Genomic DNA, 21,604 nt, shown 5'->3' on the forward strand with positions numbered 1-21,604 from the left:
CAATGTACAGGATTTGGAAGAGGGAGGGGATCGAGAGGTTTAGGGATCTGTTTGTGGAGGGTAGGTTTGCGGGACTGGAGGAGTTGAAGAGAAAATACCAACTCTTGAAGGAGAGCAAATTTAGATGTGCAGGACTTTGTTCGTAAAGAACTCTTTTTGTTCTCCAAGTTGCCGAGACATAAGCTGGTAGATAGGATGTTATCTTGTGATGAGCTGGGGAAGGGAAGATCTCGGGTGGTTGCTGGAGATGGGGAAATCATAGAATCCTTACAGTCAGAAGGAGGCCAATCGGCCTATTGAGTCTGCACTGACCCTTGGAAAAAGCACCCTAGCTAAGCCCATGCCCCCCACCCTATCCCTGTAATCCAGTAACTCCACCTAACCTTTAGAACACTAAAGGGAAACTTAGCGTGGCCAATCCACCTAACCTGCACATCTTTTGGACTGTGAGAGGAAACTGGAGTACCCGGAGGAAACCCACACTGACATGGGGAGAATGTGCAAACTTTGTCGCCTGAGGCTGGAATTGAACCCGGTCCTTGCCGCTGTGCGACCATGGCCCCTTTTGTGAGAGGGCTTCATTGGAAGAGATAAATGGGGAAGTTGGGAAGAGAAATTGGATTTGGGGCTGGAGAGAGGGGCCTGGAGTGAGATTCTGCAGAGGGTAAATTCTATGTCCTCTTGCCTGGCGCAAGACACAAGCTGAGCTTGACACAATTTAAAGTAGTACTTAGCCCGCACATGACTAGTGTGAGCATGAGTGGGTTCTTCCCCGATGTGGAGGATGGGTGAACCACTCGCACATGTTCTGGTCCTGCCCAAAACTGGTTGAGTTCTGGGTCTCGTTCTTTGAGACCATATCGGTGATCATGGAGGTTAGGTTGGAATTGTGCCGACTGGTGGTGGTCTTTGGGGTGTTGGATTTGCCGGAGCTTCGAGAGGGGAAGGGGGCTGATGCCTTGCCCTTCACCTCTCTGAATGCTCAGCGATTTGTTTTATTTTATTGTCACATGTACTGAGGTACAGTGAAAAGTATTGTTGTGTGTACAGTCCAGACCAATCGTTCCATACATGAAAAAAAAACATAGGACATACATACATAAATAAATAGGGTCATTCGGGAGTCTAATAACAGCGGGGAAGAAGCTGTTTTTGAACCTGTTAGTACGTGTTCTCAGACTTTTGTATCTCCTGCCCGATGGAAGAGGTTGGAAGAGAAAATAACCCTGGTGAGGAGGGGTCTTGATTATGTAGCCCCCTTTCCCAAGGCAATGGAGGGGTAAATAGAGTCAATGCATGGGAGGCGTGTTCGCGTGATGGACTGGGCTGTGTTCACGACTCTCTGTAGTTTCTTACGGTCTTGGGCCAAGCATTTGCCATACCAGGCTGTGATGCAGCCAGATAGGATGCTTTCTATGGTGCATCTGTAAAAATTGGTAAGAGTCAATGTGGACATGCTGAATTTCCTTAGTTTCCTAAGGAAGTATAGTTGCTGTTGTACTTGGTTGCAGCGTCAACGTGGGTGAATCAGGACAGATTGTTGGTGATGTGCACACGTAGAAATTTGAAGCTGACAACCATCTCCTCCTTGGCACCACTGATGCAGTCAGGGGTATGTATGATACTTTGCTTTCTGAAGTCAATGACCAGCTCTTTAGTTGAGGGAGAGATTGTTGTTGCCGTTGCACCATGCCACTAGGTTCTCTATCTCCCTCCTGTACTCTGATTTATCGTTGTTCGAGATCCGACCCTCTACGGTCGTGTCATCAGCTAACTTGTAGATAGAGTTGGGGCCAAATTTTGCCACACAGTCGTGTGTGTATTGGGAGTATAGTGAGGGGCTAGGTACACAGCCTTGCGGGCCCCGGTATTGAGGACTATTGTGGAGGAGGTGTTGTTGTTTATCCTGACTGATTGTGCTCAAATCCTGCTTGGATGGAGGTCGGCAGTTATCTGTTTGAGCTGCTCACAGAAAACATACTTTTCATTGTACCTCGGTACACGTGACAGTAAACAAATCCATCCAAAATGCAAACTCCACATAGATAGTACCCGAGGTCAGAATTGAACACAGGTCTCTGGCGCTGTGAGGCAGCAGTGCTAACTACTGTGCCACCGTGCCGCCCTCTGTTAACTGCATTCCATGGTATAAATGCATCCCTTTCTCCTCTTAATGAACGTCATCATAAACCCACATAAATGTACTGTAAGTCTATATATGTGCTGTCAGATTAAGGGAAACAGTTTCAATTAACTGAGAAGAGTTATATGTAGCAACTGGATCTTCACATTCCACTGACAGGAAACCCTGGCTTCTGTATCCCATTGTGAGGGAATTCCCATCAGCCATTGATGGCCAGCAACCACTCCGACAGACCCCAGATTGTGATCAAGTTCCCTCTCCTGTTTGCTTGCTGATTACCTAGTTAATATGTCGAGTGGAACTATGCAAATATTTATTTAATCAGGTTGTGCTGATAATATTGGCAGGGCCTCTACATCCCAAATCTAATGTACATCTTTTCTTCCCTTCCCCTCTAAAAATGGAAACACAGGAGCATAGGACTTAAGAGCAGTCATAGGCTATTCAGCCCATCTGCTATTCAACAAGATCATGGCCAATCTGGTTATGATCTCAACGCCACTTTGTCATCTATGTCTCCCATACCCTTGACTTCCTTTTCTATCAAAAATCTATCCAACTCTGTCTTGAATAAATTCAATGACCCAACCTCCACTGCTTTCTGGAGAAGCAAATTCGACAGACTAATTCCACTGAGTGCTGGTTGGCTAAGTGAGAGAGGTTTCGGAGTTGGGTGGAAACAGGGAGTTAGGTGGAACTGGGAGAAGAGACTACAAGAGAAAGAGCTGATGTTGAGTATTGGGTAAGGTTGGTAAGTATTTACAACTTTGAAGATGTGACAAAGAAAATTGATGAGGGAAGGGCTGTGGATGTAGTTTATATGGACTTTAGTAAGGCGTTTGACAAGGTCCACATGGCAGACTGGTACATAATCTAAAATCAAATCGAATTCGGGGTGGGCTGGCTAAATGGATGGAGAATTGGCTTAGTTATAGAAGACAGAGGAGTAGCAGTGGAAGGGTGTTTATCAGAATGGAGATCTGCAGCTAGTGGTGTTACACAGGGATCAGTACTGGGATCTCTGTTGTTTGTAGTATAGATAAATGATTTGAAGGAAAATGTGGGTGGTCTGATTATTAAGATTGCAGATGACACAAAGATAGGCGGAGTTTCTGATAATGCCAAGGATTGTCAGAGGATACAACAGGATATAGATAGATTGGAGACTTGGGCACAGAAATGGCAGATGGAGTTTAATCCCGACAAATGTGAGATAATGCATTTTGGAGGATCAAATCTAGGTATGAATTATACTGTAAATGGCAGAACCCTTAGGAACATTAACATATCGAAGGATCTGTGCGTGCAGATCCACAGTTCCCTAAAAGTGGCAACACAGGTGGCTAAGGTGATTAAGAAGGTGTCTACAAAAGGCCACCTAAAATGGCGTCCTGCAAAGGATGCTGGGAGAATTGACCAAGTTTGAGGCCAAGCAAGCTGCAGCTCAAATAAATACTTAAGAAATAAACTTCAGCTCAGACCCTACAATACACAGGAAAAAGGCCATCTCCAGGAACAATAGAACTGTCCTGTCAATCACACTTGTTTACCAGACACAGTGGCACCTAAACTCCTTATTTGGACGGGCATACCTGCCCCCAACACTTCCAGGCATGGCCAGTGAGTGCCCACCCCAAAGTCGAAGTGGTAGCCCCTGATTGGACTTTAAAAAAAAAAAGATTTTTTATTGAAATATTTTGGAAAATGTATAGCAACAGAACAATAATAATAATAACAATAATAAACAACCCCCGGCACCCATAACAACGCATATAACGAACCCCCCCCCACCCCAAACCCAGTAAACAACAAAATAAATTAACAATAATCAAATTAACTTAAACAATACCCCCCTTTCCCTTTCCCTTCCCCTTCCCCTTCCCCTTTCCCTTTCCCTTCCCCTTCCCCTTCCCCCTTCCCCCCCCGGGTTGCTGCTGCTGCTGACCTAGTTCCTTATCGTTGAGCCAGAAAGTCGAGGAAAGGCTGCCACCTCCTAATGAATCCCGCCATGTCCTTGATCCAGGTCTCCAAGCTCGGAGGTCTCGCCTCTTTCCATCGCAACAAGATCCTCCGCCGGGCTACTCGGGACGCAAAGGCCAAAACACCGGCCTCTTTCGCCTCCTGCACTCCCGGCTCCACCCCAACCCCAAATATTGCGAGTCCCCAGCCTGGCTGGATCCCACCACCCTCGACACCGTCCTCGCCGCCCCCTGCCAGAATTCCCCCAGTGCCGGGCATGTCCAAAACATATGGGCATGGTTCGCTGGGCTCCCCGAACACCTAATGCACCTGTCCTCACCCCCAAAAAACCTGCTTATCCTCATCCCGGACATATGAGCCCTGTGCAGTACCTTGAACTGGATGAGGCTAAGCCTCGCACATGAAGAGGAGGAGTTCACCCTCTCCAGGGCGTCCGCCCATGTTCCCTCCTCAATCTGCTCCCCCAGCTCCACTTCCCACTTAGCCTTCAGCTCCTCTACCAACGCCTCCTCCACCTCCTGCATCACCTGGTAGATGTCAGACACCTTCCGATCCCCGACCCACACCCCCGAAAGCACCCTATCCCTTACCCCCCACGGGGGCAGCGAAGGGAACCCCTCCACCTGCCGCCTAGCAAATGCCTTGACCTGAAGGTACCTGAACATATTCCCCGGGGAAAGCTCAAACATCTCCTCCAGCTCACCCAGGCTCGCAAACCTCCCGTCAATGAACAGGTCTCCCAACTTCCTAATGCACGCCCTGTGCCACCCCAGGAACCCACCATCAATGTTCCCTGGGACAAACCAGTGGTTCCCCCGCAGTGGGGCCTCCACCGAGCCCCTCACTTCCCCCCGTGTCGCCTCCACTGCCCGCAAATCTTGAGGGTAGCCGCCACCACCGGGCTCGTGGTGTACCTCATTGGAGGGAGCGGCAATGGCGCATTTACCAGTGCCTTCAGGCTCGTGCCTCCACAGGATGCCATCTCCATCCTTTTCCATGCTGCCCCCTCCCCATCCATTACCCACTTGCATACCATCGAGACATTAGCCGCCCAATAGTACCCAGAGAGGTTGGGCAGCGCCAGCCCCCCTCTATCCCTGCCCCGCTCCAAAAAGACCCTCCTCACCCTCGGAGTCCCGTGCGCACAAACAAATCCCATAATGCTGCTGTTCACCCTCCTAAAAAAGGCCCTCGGAACTAAAATGGGGAGGCACTGAAACAAAAACAAAAACCTCGGGAGCACCGTCATTTTAACGGACTGCACTCTACCCACCAACGACAGCGGCAGCATGTCCCACCTTTTAAACTCCTCCTCCATCTGCTCCACCAACCTAGTAAAATTAAGCTTATGATAAGTCCCCCAACTCCTAGCCACCTGAACCCCCAGGTACCTAAAACTCCTCACTGCCCTTTTTAGCAGGAGCCTACAAATCCCCTCCTCCTGATCTCCCGGGTGTACAACAAACAGCTCACTCTTGCCCAGGTTCAATTTATAGCCCGAGAAACTCCCAAACTCAGCAAGAATCTCCATCACCTCCGGCATTCCCCCCACCGGGTCTGCTACATACAGCAGCAAGTCATCTGCATAAAGCGACACTCGGTGCTCCTCACCAGACCCCTCCACCTCCTTGACTCCCTGAGCGCCATGGCCAGAGGCTCAATTGCCAACGCAAGAATCAAGGGGGACAGGGGGCACCCCTGCCTCGTCCCACGGTACAGCCTGAAGTACTCGGACCTCCTCCCATTTGTCGCTACACTCGCCATCGGGGCCTCGTACAGCAACCTCACCCATTTAATAAACCCCTTCCCAAACCCGAACCTCTCTAACACCTCCCACAAGTACCCCCACTCAACCCTATCAAAGCCCTTCTCTGCATCCAATGCCACCACAATCTCCGCCTCTCCTTCTGCCGCCAGCATCATTATCACATTTAGCAGCCTTTGCATGTTAGTGTTCAGCTGCCTCCCCTTCACAAAACCCGTCTGATCTTCATGTATCACCCCCAGCACACAGTCCTCTATTCTAGTGGCCAAGATCTTCGCCAGCAACTTGGCGTCCACATTCAGCAGTGAAATTGGCCTATATGATCCACACTGCAAGGGATCCTTATCTCGCTTCAGGATCAGGGAAATCAGTGCCCGTGACATCGTCGGGGGCAAAACACCTCACTCCCATGCCTCGTTAATGGTCCGAACCAATAGGGGCCCCAACAGGTCTGCGTATTTCTCATAAAATTCAACCGGGAACCCATCCGGTCCCGGCACCTTCCCCGACTGCATGTGGCCAATCCCTCTGACCAGCTCCTCCAACTCGATCGGCGCCCCAGTCCCTCCACTTGCTCCTCCTACACCCTTGGAAATCGCAGCCACAGTTCCCTGTAGAAGTCCCTAAAGACCCTATTGACCTCTACCCCCTGCCGCACCACATTCCCACCCCTATCCTTCACTCCGCCAATCTCCCTAGCCACGTCCCACTTGTGAAGCTGATGCGCCAGCATCCTGCTCGCCTTCTCTCCATATTCGTAGACCGCTCCCTGCGCCTTCCTCCACTGTGTCTCCGCCTTTCTGGTGGTCAATAAATCAAACTTGGCCTGCAGGCTACGCCGCTCCCCCAGCAATCCCTCCTCCGGGGCCTCCACATACCTCCTATCTACACTCAACAGCTCCCCCACCAGTCTCTCCCTCCACCCTCTCCCCCTCTCCCTATGGGCTCGGATGGTGATCAGCTCCCCCCTAATCACCGCCTTCAGAGCCTCCCACACCATCCCCACCCGGACCTCCCCAGTATCATTGACCTCGAGGTACCTCTCGATACATCCCCGCACCCTCCTACACACCTCCTCATCAGCCAACAACCCCACATCCAGACGCCAAAGCGGGCGCTGGTCCCGCACCTCCCCCCATCTCCAGATCCACCCAATGCGGAGCATTGTCCGAAATCGCTATAGCCGAATATTCGGCATCCTCCACCCTCAGGACCAGTCCCCTACTCAGGACAAAGAAATCGATACGGGAATAAACCCTGTGCACGTGGGAGAAAAAAGAGTACTCCCGAGTCCTCGGCCTCCCAAACCTCCATGGATCCACCCCTCCCATCTGGTCCATAAACCCCCTCAACACCTTGGCCGCCGCCGGCCTCCTGCCTGTCCTTGAACTAGAACGATCCAGTAGGGGATCCAGCACCGTATTGAAGACCCCCCCATGTTCAGGCCCCCCACCTCCAGGTAAGGAATGCGGCCCAACATACGCCTCATGAAACCAGCATCATCCCAATTTGGGGCATACATATTTACCAACACCACCCTCTCCCCCTGCAGCTTACCACTCACCATCACATATCTGCCGCCACTATCAGCCACCACCTCAGACGCCTCAAACGCCACCCTCTTCCCCACCAGGATCGCCACCCCCCCGGTTCTTCGCGTCGAGCCCTGTATGAAAAATCTGCCCCACCCACCCCTTCCTCAGACGAACCTGGTCCGCCACCTTCAGGTGAGTCTCCTGGAGCATGACCACGTCCGCCTTCAGCCGCTTCAGATGCGAAAACACCCGGGCCCGCTTAACCGGCCCATTCAACCCCCTCACGTTCCACGTGATCAGCCGGATCAGGGGGCACCCTGCCCCCCCTCCCACGTCGACTTGCCATAGCCCATCGACTGCTCGCCCCTGGCCAGCACCCACTCGGCCCGTTTCCCACGGCGATAGAACCTCACCCCGACCCCCCCGACCCACACCAGCTCCTCCCTGGCCAATCCAGCAGCAACCCGGTATCCTCCACCCCCCCCCCCCCCCCCCCCCCAGGCTAGGACCCCTCCTAGCCGCGACGCTCCCTCCATTGTACTCCCGTGAGCCAGCTGACTTCTGCTGACCCCGGCAGCTCCCGCCCTAACTCCGACCCCTCCCGATATGGGGTCACCCCTCCCCCCCGGCATCAGCTCCTTGGCACCGCTTCAGCGCGGGAAACCGGATCTGATATCCACGCCCCTTGCCTCCAGCTCCACCCCCCTCGTCCCGCAGCGCGGGAAACCAGAGGAAAGCCCGCGCTTTCCCACTGCCCCACCCCACCCCCTCAACGCAACTCCCAAATAGCAGTCCCACCCCATCCACCAACCCCGTACAAACAAAAACAGATCAACCACAGATCCCAACACCCCCCTTAAAACACAAAACCATAACCAACATCATCCGAAAGCGAGAAAAAAAACCAAAAAAACAAACAGAATAACCAGCAACAGCATAACCAGTGATAGAAAAAACCCCCACAGCCCCCAATCCCTAGTTCGAGTCCAACTTTTCAGCCTGCACAAAGGCCCACGCCTCCTCCAGGGACTCAAAATAGTGATGCCGGTCCTTGTAGGTGACCCACAAGCGCGCAGGCGGCAGCATGCCGAATTTCACCTGCCTGCTGTGGAGCACCGCCTTCGTCCGGTTGAACCTGCCCCTCCGCTTAGCCACCTCCGCACTCCAGTCCTGGTAGACACGCACTACCGAATTCTCCCACTTGCTGCTCCTCACCTTCTTGGCCCATCACAGCACACACTCCCAGTCACTGAACCGATGGAACCGCACCAGACCCGCCCGCGGGGGTTCATTCGCCTTAGGCCTACTGGCCAGTACTCTGTGGGCCCCCTCCAGCTCCAGGGGCAGATGGAAGGATCCTGCCCCCACCAGCGAGTTCAGCATCACGGCCACATAGGCCGGCAGATCCTACCCCTCCAGCCCCTCCGCAAGGCCCAGGATCCGCAAGTTCTTCCTCCTTGATCGAAACTCCATCTCTTCGAAACGATCTTGCCACTTTTTGTGGAGCGCCTCGTGCAACTCCACCTTCGCCACGAGGGCCGAGACCTCATCCTCGCGCTCAGAGGCCTGCTGCTGCAACTCCAGTATCGCTGCACCCTGAGTTGTCTGGGTCTCCAGCAGCTTATTTGTCGTAACCTTCAGGGATTCCAGCAACTCCCCTTTCAGCTCCGTAAAATAGCGCAGAAGGGCCGCCTACTGCTCCTCCGCACACTGCCTCCACTCCTCAGGGGCTCCACCGGCCGCCATTTTGTCCACCTTCCCCCGCTTTTCCAGGGGAGCTACTGCTGTTTTTCTCCTCGCCCCACTCCGTGTCCGCACCATAAATCCCGGGGGTTTTTGCTCCAGACCCCTTTATCCACCGGGAATCGTCGAATCAGGGCCGTTTGGGGCCCTTAAAAGAGCCCACAAGTCCTATTAAAGCGGGAGCTGCCGAACGTGCAGCTTAGCTCCGCATTGCCGCAACCAGAAGTATCGCCCCGATTAGACTTGATCGATCAGGGTGATCGAGCCCTGATCAATTGATTCACAACAACCCAAAGACCGCCAACCAAAGGGCACAAAATCCAAGCAGGTTAAAATGTGCTGCACCACCTTAGAATCGCTCGCTCGACAGCAACCAACAACGGTGACCCATCACCGGCCAAGAGGAAGACTATCCGCGCCATCGACGGAAGGACCAGAGCTAAGGACAACGACTACCAGCAACAGACTTTCAACACTGCCAGAGTGTGGACTCCAGATAAAGGCCACATCTGCCTGATACTTGCCAATCACTTGAAAGTTAAGTTAAGGTCTTTTGTGTATTAGCTTATAGTTTAATTTGCATGTGTGTGATGATTAACAGTAACTGTGTGATAGTAAATAAATATAATTGTACGAAACAACTTGTGGTAATTTGTCCTTTGTATAAAGACACACTGTGGTTTAGGTACAACAAAGGCATATGGCGCGCTTGCCTTCATCAGCCAGGACATTGAGTACAGGAGTTGGAAAATCATGTTTTCTTTTACAGAATTTACAGTTGCAGCTATATAAAATCTTGGTTAGGCAGAATTTGGAGAATTGTGTGCAGTTCTGGTCACCACATTATCATAAGGAAGTGGAAGCTTTAGAGAGAGTAAAGAAGGTTCACCAGGATGTTGCTTGGTCTTGAGGGTGTTGGCTATGAGGAGAGGTTGAATAAACTAGGATTGTTTTCACTGGAAAGAAGGAGGCTGAGGGGAGGCCTGATGGAGGTCTACAGAATTATGAGAGACATAGACAGGGTGGATAGTCAGAGCTTTTTCCAAGGGTGGAAGTGTCAATTACACAGGGGCACAGGTTCAAGGTGAGAGGGGGAAAGTTTAAGGGAGATGTGCGGGGTATGTTTTTCACACAGAGAGTGGTGGGTGCCTGTAACGCGCTGCCAGAGGCTGTGGTGGAAGCAGGCACATTAGCAACATTTAAGAGGCACCCGGATGGATACAAGAATAGGGAGGAAATAGAGGGATACGGACCGAGCAAGGGCAGAAGGGTTTTGTTTTAGTTAGGGCATCATGATTGGGACAGGCTTGGAGGGACGAAGGGCCTGTTCTTTGTTCTATCACTTTTATGGTTTGAAAATCCATTTTGTGGTTCATAATCTGCAAGGGCTATAATTGGTAGTTACGAGGACAAGGAAAGAAGGCCCCTGGAGAATTGGAAATAATCTGATATTAAGCATCTTCTAAAGGTTTAATTTAAAGGGTCACATCGTGGCAAGAGATCTCAAAGCCTCTTGCTCCATGTGGGAAGCCGAGAGAATTGCCAGTGCCCGGGACCAGCATGTGTGCAGGAAGTGCCTCCAGCTGCAACTCCTAGAACCATGGATTTCGGAGCTGGAGCAGAGACTGGGGACACTGGAGCATCCGTGTCGTGGATAACATGCATAGAGAGGTGGCCACACCGCAGGCTCAGATTCCACAGACAGGAAGGGAGTGGTTGACCACCAGAAAGAACAAGAGAACTGGGCAAGCAGTGTGTGGTGATATGCATCACTGTGTAAATACACAAGGGGTTAATGTCGATACACTATACCTAGCTAGACACTAGAGGGAGCACGAGGGACATCATAACATGCAGACATACAACCAATAGGACAGTAGATTAGGACATAACCAACAGCTAGCCAAGACACCCAGACGTGTCACTACCACTGGGGGGGATTACACACACCCATATATAAAGACACAGCACACACGATCTTTCTCTTTCCACTGGACACTCAGTGAGTACAGACAGGGTTGATTGAAACACATCACACCCACATATGGATTGTAGCAGATTGGTTAGTTAGTCTGAGTAGCTATAGCAGGATTAACAGGAAAGTCGAATCCAAGTAGGAGAATCGTTAACAGTTTAATAAATGTGTTAAGGTATCTGCAAGTCTGAACCTTCCTTTTTCAGAGTGTACATCAAAGAAGCAGCTTATGCTACGTCAAGAAGCATAACAAAACATGGTACCAGAGAGTGACTGTTTAAATCCATATAGTTTCTACTCAGCAAACTGTGATAACCAGCAGCAGCACCCAGGCAAGATATTCGAGATTCCCGTTCCACAGCGGCTCAGGTGCCACGGCAATCTCAGTGCAAACTGGCGTGCATTCAGGCAAAGGTTTGAGATTTCCCTGGGAGCAGCCGACCTACAAGACGTGGCCGATGCTGAAAAGACAGAGCTTCTGCTCACCATTGCGGGTGCAAGTTCAGAAGAAACCTTCAAAACATTCAAGTCCTCCAAAGGGCAAGATAAGAGTGACTTTCAGACAGTCCTGGACAAGTTCGGAAAATACTGCGAGGTAAACAAGACAGAAATCGGTAAAAGAGGCGCCAACACTCACCACGAGGTTGCCTTGCAGCAGCGAACGGCAATTTTGATTGGTGGCCATCTTGAGAAAGGTGCCGCACATGCGCTGTTGAGAGAAGGTCGCAAAGTAAAGGAACAGCAATCTGCGCATGCGCAATCCATTCCTACGCTCTAGGTCACCAGCGTCATGACGTCAGATGCCCCGGACCACGCCCACTTAAAGGGGCAATGCCCGAAAAAAGTGAAAAAAAGTTTTAAAGCCGTAAAACACAGTTCTTTCACCTGGAACGACATCACAATGCCTGAACTTCGACCAGTAGCTGAAAGTAACCGCCGCAGAACCCTGCAACAAGCAGTTAGCACCGCCCTAGAAGATTATATGGTCCTTGAAGACTACGACTCAGATGAAGATTTCATCATTGGACGTGGCGACCCCAGTACCATATCCGAACCGCAACTATGGTGAAGACCCCGACGACAAATTCTTCGGATTGGGGAATCCTCAGCCTAGCATATATGACATCCCGATTCGTGAGTGCAGGATTATGCTGCGGCCTGACGCCAAGAGACAGAAAGTGGTACAAGCCCACAGAGAGCAGCCTGCTGCCACACAGAGAGTGGTCCACGCACCGCGAAGAATCCCCAACTCCACACAGAGAATGGTTCATGCACCGTGAAGAGTCCCCGACTCCACATAGAGAGTGATTCAGGAGCCACGAAGGGTCCCAGCCTCCACACAGAAAGCGATGAAAGACTCCACAGCAAGACAACGGCACGTCTCCACACAGAAAGTGATGACAGTCTCCACAGCGAGACCAATGCACGATTCCACACAGGGAACGCTGCAAGACTCCACAGAGGGAGTGACACAAGCCTCCACAGTGAGCACGTGGACAGCCTCCACGATGGAAGGAACGCAAGTCTCCAGAGCGCAGTCCTTGCATGAACAAGACCATGAAAGTCTAGCAACCTCAAGTGGACAACAAGAAGACTATAACAGTCTACTACGCTCAAGTGAACGATAAGAAGACACTGAGGCTCTACCCACTGTATGTGTGACAAGTGACAACGGCATCCCACTTCCCATACCAGATGTGCAACGTAACAGACCTCAGTTAGTGTGTACAGAGGCACTCGACAATCATGGTGAGACTATTGGTGACTCCAGTGACACCACGTTAATTCAAACCTCATCCGCTCGACCCTCTCAACAAGAAAATGTATTCCTGAACGTTTTGACTCCGGACTGGAAGCATCAAGAAACCTCAGAAGATGCAAGTGAACCTGCAATCACTCCGGACGGGGAGCATCGACAAGCCAAAGCTGATTCAAGTAAGCCGGACATGACTCCAGACGGGGAGCGCCGCGGAATCAGAGACCGCATGCTCAATGAAACAGCAGATGCCACAAAGGACGCTGACACAAGTAACTGTGTGAAGGACTCGTATTATCCACAGAGCGTGGTCCTTGAGCGCAACAAATACGACAACAAAACCAACCAACACAACAACAACATCAAAGACAATAGCAAGAAGCATACCAAAGGCAACAACTTCGACAACAAGCATGACAAAAACAACACCAATGGAACTACGACTGGTACGACATGATACAACTCTGCAACTGCGGGACACTGTTACTGCTCAGGTCAGTACAATGGCATACCATGGCAGGACGACACAGATTGCATACATCGCCACCAGAAGCATCGAAAGAAAAGTCCAAATAAGACAAAAAGTGATTTGACCACTTCTTGGTTCCGTAAACACAGGGACACTGCCACCATCAACATCACCAACCAACAAGAAAGCCACTCGATCATAATAATTAATGAATTTTGGACTCATACATATGATTTGGACTTATTGTTTAATCATCACTGTCATCATGATTTGTACATATCATCATTTATCTATCCTATTTTGTTCAATTTTCTTTAATCATGTACAGAAAATATGTAACACGAAGAAAGGGGGGATGTGGTGATATGCGTCACTGTAAATACACAAGGGGTTAATGTAGATACACTAGACCTAGCTAGACACGAGAAGGAGCACCCGAGACATCATGACATGCAGACATACAACCAATAGGACAGTAGATTATGACATAACCAATGGCTAGCCAAGACACCCAGACGTGACACTACCACTGAGGGGGATTACACACACCCATATATAAGGACACAGCACACATGATCTTTCTCTTTCCACTGGACACTTAGTGAGTAGAGACCGGGTTTATTGAAACACATCACGCCTACACGTGGATTGTAGCAGACTGGTTAGTTAGTCTGAGTAGCTATAGCAGGATTAACAGGAGAGTCGAATCCAAGTAGAAGAATTGTTAACAGTTTAATAAATGTGTTAAAGCTATCTCCAAGTCTGAACCTTCCTTTGTCAGAGTGTACATCAAGGAAACAGCTTATGCTACGTCAAGAAGCATAACAAAACACAGTGCAGGAATCTTCTGCGGTCATTCCCCTGCAAAACAGATATACCGATTTGGATACTGTTGAGGGAAATTACCTCTCAGGGGAACACAGCAGCCAAATTTGCTGCACCAGGGTTGGTTCTGCTGCAGAGGGGAGGAATAAAAAGTGTGAGAATGCAATAATTATAGGGGATTCAATTGTAAGGGGAATTGATAGGCATTTCTGTGGCCGCAATCGAGACTCCAGGATGGTATGTTGCTTCCCTACTGCGAGGGCCAAGGCCATCTCGGAGCGGTTACAGGACATTCTGGAGGGGGAAGGTGAACAGTCGGTGGTCGTGATACATATCGAGATGAGGTCCTGAAAGGAAAATATAGGAAGTTCGGAAGAAAGTTGAGAAGTCGGACCTCTATGGTAGTGATCTCAGGATTACTACCAGTGCCACGTCCTAGTCAGAGTAGAAATAGCAGAATATATATATAGATTCCTTGGGCATTGGGACCCGTTCTGGGAGGGGTGGGACCAGTACAAACTGGAAAGGTTACACCTGGACAGGACTGGGACTGATGTCATAGGGGGAGTATTTGCTGGAGTGGTTCGGGGGGGGGGGGGGGGGTGGTGGTTTAAACTAATATGACAGGGGGATGGGAACCTCTGCAAGGAGTCAGAAATGGAGGAAATTGTCATAATATCCACTCATGTATATAATGAGATACAGACAGGCAGTGACTGACACACAGAACAACCAATAAACAGACAGGACACAGAACAACCAATCACCAGGCAGGACACTGCAGGGTACATTACCACTATAAAACACACGAGGCATCAGGACTCTGCCTCTTCTCACTGGATACAGCTGTAGCGATAGTCAGGGTGCACAGTACAGTGAGCACCTTCTCCATGTGACATAGAGCTAGTCTGGTCAAGCCAGACAGAGGTTAGCAGCTTAGATTAATAGAGAGTCAGCCCACAGCAAACTGTGTACAATACTCAGCAGGTTCAATAAAACAATGTTGAACCATCTACCGTGTTGGAAGCCTGTTTTCAAGTCATACTGCATCCAGTTGCAGTCAGTGTTAAACCAACTCAAATAACATATCAGAAATAAGGACAAAAACAAAAGACATAAAGGGGAATAAGAAACGTGATAGGCAGATAAACCAAGAGCCAGATTCAAACACGACCATAGTGAAAAATATTGCGAGCGGGACTAGTAATGTTAAAAAGACAAGCTTAAAGGCTTTGTGCCTTAACGCGTGGAGCATTCGCAATAAAGTCGATGAACTAATCGCACAAATAGATGTGAAAGGGTGTGATATAGTCAGGATTATGGAGACATGGTTGCAGGGTGACCAGCGATGGGAACTGAATGTCCAGGGATATTCAGTATTTAGGAAAGACAGACAGAAAGGAAAAGGTGGTGGGGTTGCATTGCTGGTCAAGGATGGCATGGTAGGGCAGCACGGTGGCACAGTGGTTAGCATTGCTGCCTACGGCGCTGAGGACCTGGGTTCGAATCCCGGCCCTGGGTCACTGTCCGTGTGGAGTTTGCACATTCTCCCCGTGTCTGCGTGGGTTTCACCCCCACAACCCAAAGATGTGCAGGGTAGGCGGATTGGCCACGCTAAATTGCCCCTTAATTGGAAAAAATAATTGGGTACTCTAAATTTATATAAAAAAAGGATTGCATGGTAGCACAGTGGTTAACACTGTTGCTTCACAGCACCAAGGCCCCAGGCTCGATTCCCGCTTGGGTCACTGTGCGGAGTCTGCACATTCTCCCCGTGTCTGTGTGGGTTTCCTCCCGGTGCTCCGATTTCCTCCCACAAGTCCCGAAAGACGTGCTTGTTAGATGAACTGGACATTTTGAATTCTCCCTCAGTGTACACAAACAGGCACTGGAGTGTGGCGACTAAGGGATTTTCACAGTAACTTCATTGCAGTGTTAATGTAAGCCTACTTGTGACAATAATTATAAATGAAAGGAGGAAATTATCACAATATAGGATATTAGCTCTGACAATGCGGAATCTATACGGGTGGATCTGAGAAATAGTAAGGGGCAAAAAAGGTTAGTCATACAATGCTGATAGTATTGGCTCGGATTATATAAACCTACTTGTTCAGAAATTTCTTTTTCTTTTTAGAGCAGTTTGTGTTTGGATTGTTGTTTCCACTGTTTGTAATTTTATTTCTAATGTTCCCACATTCAGCTGCACTTAACGGTTCTGAAATGAAATGCAAAAAAAAATATTTAGTTTTTTGAAACTAACTGGCATTCGCTCTTTTCATTTCTTCCCACTTCCCTCCTCTTATAAACAGAGGATAATTGGTCAAACAGTTCTTCATTAAAAATGGTCGAAAAAGCTGTGATATGAAATGCCAAGCTAAAGTGTGCCAGGACACACTAACTTCTTTATCACCGTGCAGCAAACCATTCAATTCCATTCACAGACTAACCTGAATATTCCAAGGTGGGGTCGGGTGGGCTGGCGTTCTACAGATTACCTACCATATCTCCAGTGAAAATGGTGGACTCCGATGCAATGGCATAAACATCCATTTCCCTGGAGTTCTGCTGGTCTCCTGCCAGAATTATAGCCATAGAGTTTTACAGCACAGGTAGAGGTCCTTCGGCCCATTGTGTCTGCGCTGACCATCAAGAACCTATCTGTTCTAATCCCATCTTCCAACACTTGGTTGGTAACCTTGTATGCTATGACATTTCAAGTACTCAACTAAATGTTTCTTAATTGCTTTGAGGGTGTTTTGAAGGTTCCTGCCTCTATCACCCTTTTAGGCAGTGCGTTCCAGATTCCCACCATCCTCTGCTTGAAAAAGATTTCCACACATCCCCTCTAAATCTTCTGCCGCTTAACTTAAATCTATGCCCCCTGGTTATTGACCTCTCTACTAAGGGGAAAAGTTTCTTCCTGTCTACCCTATCTATGTCCTTCATAATTTTGTACACCTCGATCATATCCTCCTTCAGCCTTCTCTGTTGTAAGAAGGACAACACTAGCGAACCAGCCTCTCTTCATAGCTGAAACACTCCAGCCCAGGCAACGTCTGGATGAATCTCCTTTGCACCCTCTCCAGTGAAATCTCATTCTACATTTAGTATGGTGATAGATCAGTAATATCCCTCTGATATGTGAGGGACAATGTGGGTTGCTGATTTTGCCACAGCCAGTGTTGTCTAAGAGGCCAGTAGAAAGTGTTGTGCAAGATAATCTCTACACCAGGACAAAACAGTCTGTTTGGGATTGTATCTAACCCCCACGAGACCCACGGGGATGACCCGATTGATCTCCCCATGGGGCTTGTGGAGTAGAAGCTCTGCCGCTGCGGGGCAGAGGTCCAACAGCGGGCTTCTTAAATACTCAAAATAAAAGCTGGCCCGTAGGGAGCCGGCATCTCAGGATGGCCCCAACTGGGAATTAAGAGCGTTGCTTTGTTGCTGTATTTCCTAGCTGAGTAGGAAATAAACTTATTTTAACTAACCTTATCGGGGCTCCTCATTGAATATTGGTGCCGAGAATAAAACAGAACTACAGACGGTGCTGCTGGCCACTCAGACTACAGCTGCTACTCAACGCAAAAGAACAAGGTTAGCACTGTTTCAAATATGCTGCTCTTCAGTAGACTCAACGTGTTAGATGTGAATATGGAAGACTGGGCTCAGTAAGCCCTATTTTTTTTAGGGAGAATGCTTTTACTGGGGAAGATCGGCAGAAGGTGATTCTTTTATTTAAGATAAATATTTTTATTACATTTTACATTTTACATTTGTACACTGTACAGGGGAGTAGATTTTCTCTTTTGGGGACAATGTCATTGTCAAAACTGAAAGCCTGGCATGGAAGAGCCACATATTGATATCCCTGCAGAGGGCTAGCAGTCAATCATCGTAAAAATAGCAGCTTTTGCTGCAGGTACGGGCCCCTGCACTTCCGGGTCAGAGGCCGCGTATGCGCATGGCGGCGGCCTCCAGCGACCGCCTGCAGCAACTGCGCCGTGCTCCATGGCGGACTCAGACCACGGAGCTGGATCTTAAATATAGTGCCCCCATCGGCCGCACGCACGACCCGGACCGCTGGTCCAAAAATCGCCTGGTCCCGTATACGGCCCTCGCGACCTCCGATCGGCCTGCCCCCGACCAGGGTGGCCGTGGACTGAGTCTGCAGCCTCCTCGCCGAGTATCCCGACCGGCAGGACCACATTAAATCCACGCTGTCGGGACTTCGGCCGGTCGGGGGCGGAGAGCGGTGGGGCGGGCCTCCAGCAATGGCTGCTATTTTGTAAGGCAATATGTACTCAGAGAGTACGCCGCTTTTCGGGGCCGGCCTTCCCATGTCCTTCCCAGCTGATCGCCTTTGTCTGCGTTGCCCACTGCAGGATCTTCTCCCGATCCTGATATGTATGTAATTTGGCAATTATTGCCTTTAGCTGTTCTCTCGCTTTGGGCTTTGGTCGGAGTGATCTGTGTGCCCTGTTTGATCTCCGGTCGCTTGGGGAAGCTGACCCTCCCATCTAGGTAGCCCAGCATCTGGGCCACATAGTGCGTTGGGACCCTGCCCTTGATCCCATCTGGCAGGCTCACGATCCGGATGTTTTGATGCCGAGACCGATTCTCCTGGTCCTTGACCTTCCCCTTCAGCCTTCCCTCGTTCTCCCCCAACCTCTTTTTTTTTTTTGGCCTCTGGAGCAACAATCCTGTTGCTCTGGTCCGTCGACGCCTTTTAAAGCTCTAGGATCGTCTTCCCTTGAGTTTCCAGTTTCTTCCCCATTCCTTCAATCACCACCTGCATGATGATCAACGCCTCCGTCACCGCCACCTCGACTGCCACCTGCGTCTCCATCAATTCCTTCGTCAGAAATGTCTTCCATCCATCTCCAGGTGGGCAGGGGGCGCATTGTTCGAATCATTGGTCTCCTCTTTCTGGGATGGCCAGGGACCCCTTGCCTCGTGGGTCCGCCGACTCGCTCACCCACTGCTCTTGGCCTTTCCCTCTGCTTCTACCTTCTCTGCAGTCTCTCAAGCTGCCATTCGCTGGCATGTTGTACCTATTCTTTCCCTTTCTTGTTTGTGGGTGAAGTAAGTCTGAATGTTTGTGCTAAATTTTTCTAAAAATGCCTATTTGATTTTATTCTGGAGCCCCCTGATGTGCGACTGCTCAGTGCATCCCCATCACTGGTGGTCTGAAGGTGATTCTTTTGACTGCCTGTGAGGCTCCCACTTTCAGCATCACGGTAGCATAGGGGCAGCACGGTAGCATTGGGGCAGCACGGTAGCATTGTGGATAGCACAATCGTTTCACAGCTCCAGGGTCCCAGGTTCTATTCCGGCTTGGGTCACTGTCTGTGCGGAGTCTGCACATCCTCCCCGTGTGTGCGTGGGTTTCCTCCGGGTGCTCCGGTTTCCTCCCACAGTCCAAAGATGTGCAGGTTAGGTGGATTGGCCATGATAAATTCCCCTTAGTGTCCAAAATTGCCCTTAGTGTTGGGTGGGGTTAGTGGGTTATGGGGATATGGTGGAGGTGTTAACCTTGGGTAGGGTGCTCTTTCCAAGAGCCGGTGCAGACTTGATGGGACGAATGGCCTCCTTCTGCACTGTAAATTCTATGATAAAGAGCCTAACCTCCCTGCGACCCAGACTCAAAGACATATGAGGAATTGATGGCATTTGTAACGAACCACTTTGGCCACAAGCCATTGCATCGCGGACTTTGGCCTCTACGGACTGCAACAATGCTCAGATTGAGAAAGTAGAGCTGGCTGTCATCTTTGCAGTGAAGAAATGTGTATGTATGGGCATCAGTTTACCATCATAACAGATGGCAAGCCATTGCTTGGATTGTTTAAAGAGGACAAAGTGATTTTGCCAACAGCATCTGCCTGGATACAGCGATGAGTCCTATTGTTAGCGCCGTATGAATACATGCTTGAACATCGCCAAGGCATGCAGATTGTAAACTCTGGCGCTGTGTGCTAGCTCCCATTGCTGACATACTCCCCCATCTCCACCAAAGACTGACAAGGTTGTATTGACCTTAAATTTTATGAATACCTTGCTGTCGGTCACTGCTGCATAAATTCACGATTGAACACAGAAAGATCTGGTTCTGGCAAAGGTAAGCCATGTAGTCTTACACTGGGTCCAGCAAGGGAAGTTACCTAAGAAGCGTAGGGCTTTTGAGACCAAGTGGCAAGAACTCAGAGTGGAGGAAGATATCTTCCTGTGGGGAGCTCACATAGTGATCCTAAGTCAGAGCAGACAGGCCATACTTCAACATCTACACAATGGATGAAAATACTAGCCAGGAGTGATGTATGGTGGCCAGACTTGGCTGGCGATATTGAGTGACTGGCCTAGAGACGCACCACATGCCAGGAACATCAGAAGGTCTTGCCAGCTACACCTCTCCACCCATGGGAATGGCCGGGCTGGCCTTGGGTGTTCCTTCATGCAGATTTTGCCGGACCCTTTCAAGGCTCAATGTTCTTTCTGATAGAGGACGCCCATTCTAAATGGTTAGATGTTCATCGAATGCCGAATGGAAACAAGATCTTCAGAGGCAGTATCGAAGCAGACGGACACAGGACAGACATTTCCGACTGGGGATCACAGGATACGTCAAAAGCTTTGGAGGCGGTGCCCGGTGTATTCCAGGGACCGTGGTGAAAGAAAATGGAACGGTATCTTACATGTTAAAAACACGAGATCGACGGTACAGAAGCACCTGGACCACCTCTGGAGCAGAGAGGCAGCATCAGGACAAATTCCGTTGTGGAGGAACTGTCTTCCAGCCCTGCTGGTCCTTCACAATAGGGCCTAGGATTAGCACTCTCTAGGGGCCCCAACATTGAGATGCATGAGGTGAAGATTCAGGATCCGACATGGAGACTTCGGCATCCTCGATTTCGGATGATAGCCTTGCCAGGGAATGGTCATTGACAATGCCTGCCAGATGATTGATGTGAAAATGACATTCCCCGACATGCTACACACACCCCGACCCAACCCCACAATAGCCAGAGGTGCACCCAGGGCAAAGCCGAGAAGATAACATCTTCCACTCCCTATAACAGAGGGAGATACGGACCTTGAGGTGGGGGGTGGGGGGGTGGGGAAGTGATGTATAACCCCCACAGGACCCACGGGGATGATCTGATTGATCTCCCTGTGGGGCTCGTGGAGTACGAGCTCCCCTGCTGAGGGGTGGCGGCCCAACAATGGGCTTGTTAATTCCCCGAGATAAAAGCTGGCCCAGGGGGGAGCTGGCTTCTCAGGAATGTCCGGCCAGGACTTGGAGTGTTGTTCAGTATTTCCTAGCTGAGGGTTGGAAATATACTTCTTTCTCACCTTATCGGGGCTCCTCATTGACGACAACAGATTGGCACTGTTAAGGCATTGAAGAGT

The 21,604-nt window shown here is 50.0% G+C and overlaps 1 protein-coding gene across 1 annotated transcript in view; it reads right to left on the bottom strand.

The window, feature by feature from the left end:
- Positions 1-21,604, bottom strand: part of LOC119971420 (adhesion G-protein coupled receptor G2-like) — a 198,378-nt gene that overhangs the window by 97,110 nt on the left and 79,664 nt on the right. Inside the window, exons 3-4 of the mRNA XM_038806911.1 lie at positions 16,301-16,409; positions 11,779-11,850 (exon numbers count right to left, since the gene is read on the bottom strand). The gene's annotated coding sequence lies outside the window, so the exon portion shown is untranslated. The remainder of the gene's footprint in view (positions 1-11,778; positions 11,851-16,300; positions 16,410-21,604) is intronic.

The sequence above is a fragment of the Scyliorhinus canicula genome, chromosome 9 (assembly GCF_902713615.1).
Source record: "Scyliorhinus canicula chromosome 9, sScyCan1.1, whole genome shotgun sequence".
Taxonomy (NCBI): domain Eukaryota; kingdom Metazoa; phylum Chordata; class Chondrichthyes; order Carcharhiniformes; family Scyliorhinidae; genus Scyliorhinus; species Scyliorhinus canicula.